This window comes from Arachis duranensis, chromosome 2, assembly GCF_000817695.3.
Source record: "Arachis duranensis cultivar V14167 chromosome 2, aradu.V14167.gnm2.J7QH, whole genome shotgun sequence".
Taxonomy (NCBI): Eukaryota; Viridiplantae; Streptophyta; class Magnoliopsida; order Fabales; family Fabaceae; genus Arachis; species Arachis duranensis.
In genome coordinates, this window is record NC_029773.3 from 75,117,342 (window position 1) to 75,124,052 (window position 6,711).

Consider the following 6,711-nt stretch of genomic DNA (forward strand, 5'->3'; position numbering starts at 1 on the left):
GTTGCTGAGGTGATAGCCAGAATCCGTAGTGCCGTCGTATAGTGTCATATCTGGAGCTTTAAAGTCTTTAGGGATTTTGGTCTTCATAATCTCCCTGGTGAATGGATCTTATTCCTTGTGGGAGCTGTCCTCATGAGGGGATCGGTTGGCTTTGGTCTTGAGATCGGCTTCGAGTTTTAGGAATTTGTCCTCCAATTCCCAACGTCGCCTTATATCCTTCTGTAAGTCTTTCTTAGCCTCTCGTTGACGTAGAGCGTCTTCCTCAAGTTATTTTAGACGGTCTTGAAGTATCTCCATGGCTTCCAAGTTTGAATTCTTTTTGTTGTTAAGCTGACGAGTATTCTCTGGGGTAGTTTTCGCATTTTTATGCGGTGTTCTATCCTCCAGGTCTGAATTATGATCGTTGTCATGGTTGTCCGCCATGGTGATGGGATGACTTCCAGGTTCCCCGGCAACAGCGCCAATGTTTTGAGGGTTACCTGAAACTGTAGGTCAATCTCGGACGAGATCTTCTATGCTGATCGGAGATGACGTGTTCGGTTTGTTGGACTGACAATGCTGCTGATCCTTTGTCACCGGAGGTTGGTGGTACCTGCAAGAGACTCCGAAGCTTAAGTTTGCAAGGGTATTGAGCAGGTTTTTTATGTAGAATTAGAGTATGAGTTATACCTGGGTGCTCCAGTGTATTTATAATAGTGTAGAGCGACCTTCAGATAAGATAAGTTAGTTATCTTATCTTATCTTTATCTTTTGAGTAGGGTCACCTTATCTTTTCAAGGGAACCGCCTTTCTCCTTGTAGGCTTGGACTGCCTTGGGCTTTGGTGCACGGTCCTCCATTTGGGCCCTTCTTTGGGCTTTCCTGGTGACTTGGCCGAGCTCTTTGAGAAGAGGTCAGTTTGTCCTGACCTGAAGAGGTCGGTCGCTTTGTCTATAGACATCCCGTGTCGGATAGCTCGACCCTGGATATGAACAGGAGCACCATTAGATCTTCAAGAGGAAGAACAAGCTGCCATCACTAAGGTGGACTCATTCCTTAACTTCCTTGTTCTTATTTTTCTGTTTTTTTTTATTTTCATACTTTATGTTTGTCTATGTTTTGTGTCTTTACTACATGATCATTATTGTCTAGTGTCTATGTCTTAAAGCTATGAATAACTCCATGAATCCTTCACCTCTCTTAAATGAAAAATGTTCTAAAAACAAAAGAACAAGAAGTACATGAGTTTCGAATTCATCCTTGAAATTAGTTTAATTATATTGATGTGGTGACAATACTTTTTGTTTTCTGAATGAATGCTTGAACAGTGCATATTTTTATATTGAATTTTATGAATGTTAAAATTGTTGGCTCTTTAAAGAATGATGAACAAGAGAAATGTTATTGATAATCTGAAAAATCATAAAATTGATTCTTGAAGCAAGAAAAAGCAGTGAATAACAAAAGCTTGCGAAAAAAATGGCGAAAAAAATATAAAAGAAAAAGAAAAAGCAAGCAGAAAAAGCCAATAGCCCTTAAAACCAAAAGGCAAGGGTAAAAAAGATCCAAGGCTTTGAGCATCAATGGATAGGAAGACCCAAGGAAATAAATCCAGCCCTAAACGGCTAAATCAAGCTGTCACTAACTATGTGCTTGTGGCATACAGGTCCAAGTGAAAAACTTGAGACTGAGTGGTTAAAGTCGTGATCCAAAGCAAAAGAGTGTACTTAAGAACTCTGGACACCTCTAATTAGGGACTTTAGCAAAGCTAAGTCACAATCTGAAAAGGTTCACCTAGTTATGTGTCTGTGGCATCTATGTATCCGGTGGTAATACTGGAAAACAAAGTGCTTAGGGCCATAGCCAAGACTCATAAAGTAGCTGTGTTCAAGAATCAACATACTAAACTAGGAGAATCAATAACACTATCTGAATTCTGAGTTCCTATAGATGCCAATCATTCCAAACTTCAAAGGATAAAGTGATATACGAAAACTGTTCAGAAGCAAAAAGCTACTAGTCCCGCTCATCTAATTAGAACTAAGCTTCATTGATATTTTGGAATTTATAGTATATTCTCTTCTTTTTATCCTATTTGATTTTTAGTTGCTTGGGGACAAGCAACAATTTAAGTTTGGTGTTGTGATGAGCGGATAATTTATACGCTTTTTGGCATTGTTTTTAGGTAGTTTTTAGTAGGTTCTAGCTACTTTTTAGTATGTTTTTACTAGTTTTCATGAAAAATTTATATTTCTGGACTTTACTATGAGTTTGTGTGTTTTTCTATGATTTCAGGTATTTTCTGGCTAAAATTGAGGGATCTGAGCAAAAATCTGATTCAGGCTAAAAAAGGACTGCTGATGTTGTTGGATTCTGACCTCCCTGCACTCGAAATGAGTTTTCTAGAGCTACAAGAGTTAAATTGGCGCGCTCTCAATTTTGTTGGAAAGTAGACATCTAGGGCTTTCCAGAAATATATAATAGTTCATACTTTGCGCGAAGATAAATGACGTAAACTGGCATTTAACGCCAGTTCCATGTTCCATTCTGGCGTTAAACGCCAGAAACAGGTTACAAGTTGGAGTTAAACGCCCAAAACAGGTTACAACCTGCCGTTTAACTCCAGAAACAGCCCAAGCACGTGAAAAGCTCAAGTCTCAGCCCTAGCACACACCAAGTGGGCCCCAAAAGTGGATTTCTACACTATCTATCTTAGTTTACTCATTTTCTGTAAATCTAGGTTACTAGTTTAGTATTTAAACAACTTTTAGAGATTTATTCTGTACCTCATGATATTTTTAGATCTGAACTTTGTACTTTTTGATGGGATGAGTCTCTAAACTCCATTGTTGGGGGTGAGGAGCTCTGCTGTGTCTCGATGGATTAATGCAATTATTTCTATTTTCTATTCAAACACGCTTGTTTCTATCCAAGATATTCATTCGCACTTCAATATGATGAATGTGATGATCTGTGACACTCATCATCATTCTCAACCTATGAACGCATGCCTGACAACCACCCCGTTCTACCTTAGATTGAATGAGTATCTCTTAGATCACTTAATCAGAGTCTTTATGGTATAAGCTAGAATCCATTGGCAGCATTCTTGAGAATCCGGAAAGTCTAAACCTTGTCTGTGGTATTCCGAGTAGGATTCAGAGATTGGATGACTGTGACGAGCTTCAAACTCACAAGGGTTGGGCATAGTGACAGACGCAAAAGGATCGATGGATCCTATTCCAACATGAGTGAGAACCGACAGATGATTAGCCGTGCGGTGACAGCGCACCTGGACCATTTTCACTAAGAGGATGGATGGTAGCCATTGACAACGGTGACCCACCAAACATACAGCTTGCCATGGGAGGGAACTTGCGTGCATGAAGACAAAGACAGGAAGAAAGCAGAGATTCAGAAGACAAAACATCTCCAAAACTCCAACAAATTCTCCATTACTGCATAACAAGTATTTATTTCATGCTCTTTTGTTCATTTGCAAGTCAACTGATAATTATAATTGATATCCTGACTAAGAGTTACAAGATAACCATAACTTGCTTCAAGCCAACAATCTCCGTGGGATCGACCCTTACTCACCTAAGGTATTACTTGGACGACCCAGTGCACTTGCTGGTTAGTTGTGCGAAGTTGTGAAGAATTGCGATTTCCAATTTCGTGCACCATTCTTCTTGTGGAAGATCGGAATACTGGCAATTTTGCTGCACTATGATAATGAGCTGAGGATTTAACTCAAAATTATTGGCTCTGATGGAGGGTATATGGATACTACTTCCATATGAAGCAGTAATGGGGTTAGCATATGACTCCAGAGTCTTCTGGACTGTTCATTTCCACTTAGATACATAATGGAGAAAGGGAGATGATGTGAATTGCAAATAAACAATTTTCTCTCTTTTTTTTTTTGAAAACCGAAATAAAAAAAGATAAAATAAATGAAAAATTGAATATAAGTTTCGAAAATTAAGAAGGGAAAAAGAAATAAAAGAAATTATAAAACTAAACTAATTAATTAATTAACAAGATTTGCAAAAAAACTTTTTGTGTGGATTTTCGAAAAAATGAGGAGAGAGAAAGTGGTTAGGAAGTTTTGAAAAAGATATGTCCTAAAATTAAAGATACTTGAAAATTAATACTTGTAAGAAAAGAAAATATTTGGAAAATATATGATTTAAAATTTTAAAGATTAAAACTTTCTTAACAAGAAAATACCAAACTTAAAATTTTTCAATCAAACTAATAAAATGGGACAAGTAATTCGAAAGTTTAAAAAGAAAAAGGATTTTAAAAAATTTTATAAAAGATTTTCGAAAAATATAAAAAGAAAATTGAAAAAGAATTTATTTTGAAAAAGATTTAAAAAGATAAAATTTTAAAAATTGAAATCTTGACTTGACTAACAAGAAACTACCAAATTTTAAAAATTTTGACTAAGTCAACCTAATGAGTTCAAAAATGATGAGTAAATAAAGGAAAAAGATACTTTTTTGAATTTAATGAGGAAAGAGAAAAACAGTAAAATGAAACCAAACTTAGAATTTTTAGATCAAAACAAAGGAAAGAAAACTTTGAATGTTAAGATGAACACCAAGAACACTTTGAAGATCAAGATGAACACCAAGAACAAATTTTGAAAATTTTTAAGAAAACAAAAACACAAAGGACACCAAACTTAAACTATGAAACTAGACTCAAACAGAAAACTCTAAACCAACAAAAATAAATTATTCCTAATCTAAGCAACAAGATGAACCGTCAGTTGTCCAAACTCAAACAATCCCCGGCAACGGCGCCAAAAACTTGGTGCACGAAATTGTGATCACGCTTTTCAAAACTCCACACAACTAACCAGCAAGTGCACTGGGTCGTCCAAGTAATACCTTATGTGAGTAAGGGTCGATCCCACGGAGATTGTCGGCTTGAAGCAAGCTATGGTTATCTTGTAAATCTTAGTCAGGAGATTAATGATAAAAATGATTTTGTTTATGAAAAGTAAATAACATGAAATAAATGATACTTGTGATTCAGTAATGAGGAACAGGTTGAGGTTCTGGAGATGCTCTGTCATCTGAATCTCTACTTTCCTATTGTCTTCTTTTCCAAACACGCATGGCTTCCATCCATGGTAGAACGTATGATCCTCTCAGTGAAAATGGTCCAAGTACAGTTTCTGCACGGCTAATCAACTGTCGGATTTCTCGTCTCGGATGAAAAATACCAGGCACAGCTATCGTACGGCTAATCATCTGTCAGTTCTCACTTGTGTCGGAATAGGATCTCTCTATCCTTTTGCACACTGTCACTGCGCCCAACATTCGTGAGTTTGAAGCTCCTCACAATCATCCCTTCCAGATCCTACTCGGAATACCATATATAAGGTTTAGACTTTCAGGATCACAGGAATGTTGCCAATTGGTTCTAGCCTCTACCACGAAGGTTCTAATCTCACGGACTCGGTCCGTGGATCAGAGACCCAAGAGATACGCACTCAAGCTGTCGCCCAATGACTATGTTGAGCTCAGATAGAACAGGAGTGGTTGTTAGGCACGCATTCATAAGGTTGATGATAATGATGAGTGTCACGGATCATCATATTCTCTACTTTAAAGTACGAGTGAATATCTTAGAATAGAATCAAGTGTGATTGAATAGAAAACAATAATAATTGCATTAATCCATTGCGGCACAGCAGAGCTCCTCACCCCCACCTATGGGGTTTAGAGACTCATGTCGTGGAAGATACAATATGAAATGTAAAAATGTCATAAGTTCCAAAATTAATCTCTAAAAGTAGTTTTATACTAAACTAGTAACCTAGGGTTACAGAAAATGAGTAACTAAGTGCAGATAGTGCAGAAATCCACTTCCGGGGTCCACTTGGTGAGTGTTGCGCTGAGCTTTGAAGCTTTCACGTGCATAGACCATTCTTGAAGTTAAACACCAGCTTGGGTGCCAGTTTGGGCGTTTAACTCCAGTTTTGGTGCCAATTCTAGCATTTTACGCCAGAAAAGGGTCTTTAGCTGGCGTTTAACGCCAGTTTGGGCCATCATATCTCGGGCAAAGTATGGACTATTATACATTGCTGGAAAGCTCAAGATGTCTACTTTCCAGGAAATTCACTTCGAGTGCAGGATGGTCAGAATCCAACAGCATCTGCAGTCATTTCTCAGTCTCTGAATCAGATTTTTGCTCAGGTCCCTCAATTTCAGCCAGAAAATACCCGAAATTACAGAAAAATACACAGACTCATAGTAAAGTCCAGAAATGTGATTTTTTTATAAAAACTATTAAATATATGATAAAAAGTAACTAAAACATGCTAAAAACTACCTAAAAAATAATGCCAAAAAGCGTATAAATGATCCGCTCATTATTGCTGTCACTGGATTATTGATTTATCTTGTAGTTATAGCGAGGTGACGGTGATGATGATGCAGAGGTTAGTGGTGAGGGTAGAGAGAGTTCTTTATTTTTATTTAAGGGTAAAATTGTTCAAAAATATTGTTTACGGACAGAAGAATTATTTTATAACATTTTGCAACATTGAAAATGATTTTAATAAAAAAAAGTTGAGAATAATTTTGATTTTGACCCAAGATTAGGGACAAAAGAAAATACTTTATCCTATATATAATGAATAAGATGGTATTGCCTAAAATTTATATTATTGATAAAAATAATTTTAGAATATATAAATAAAATAAATTTTAAA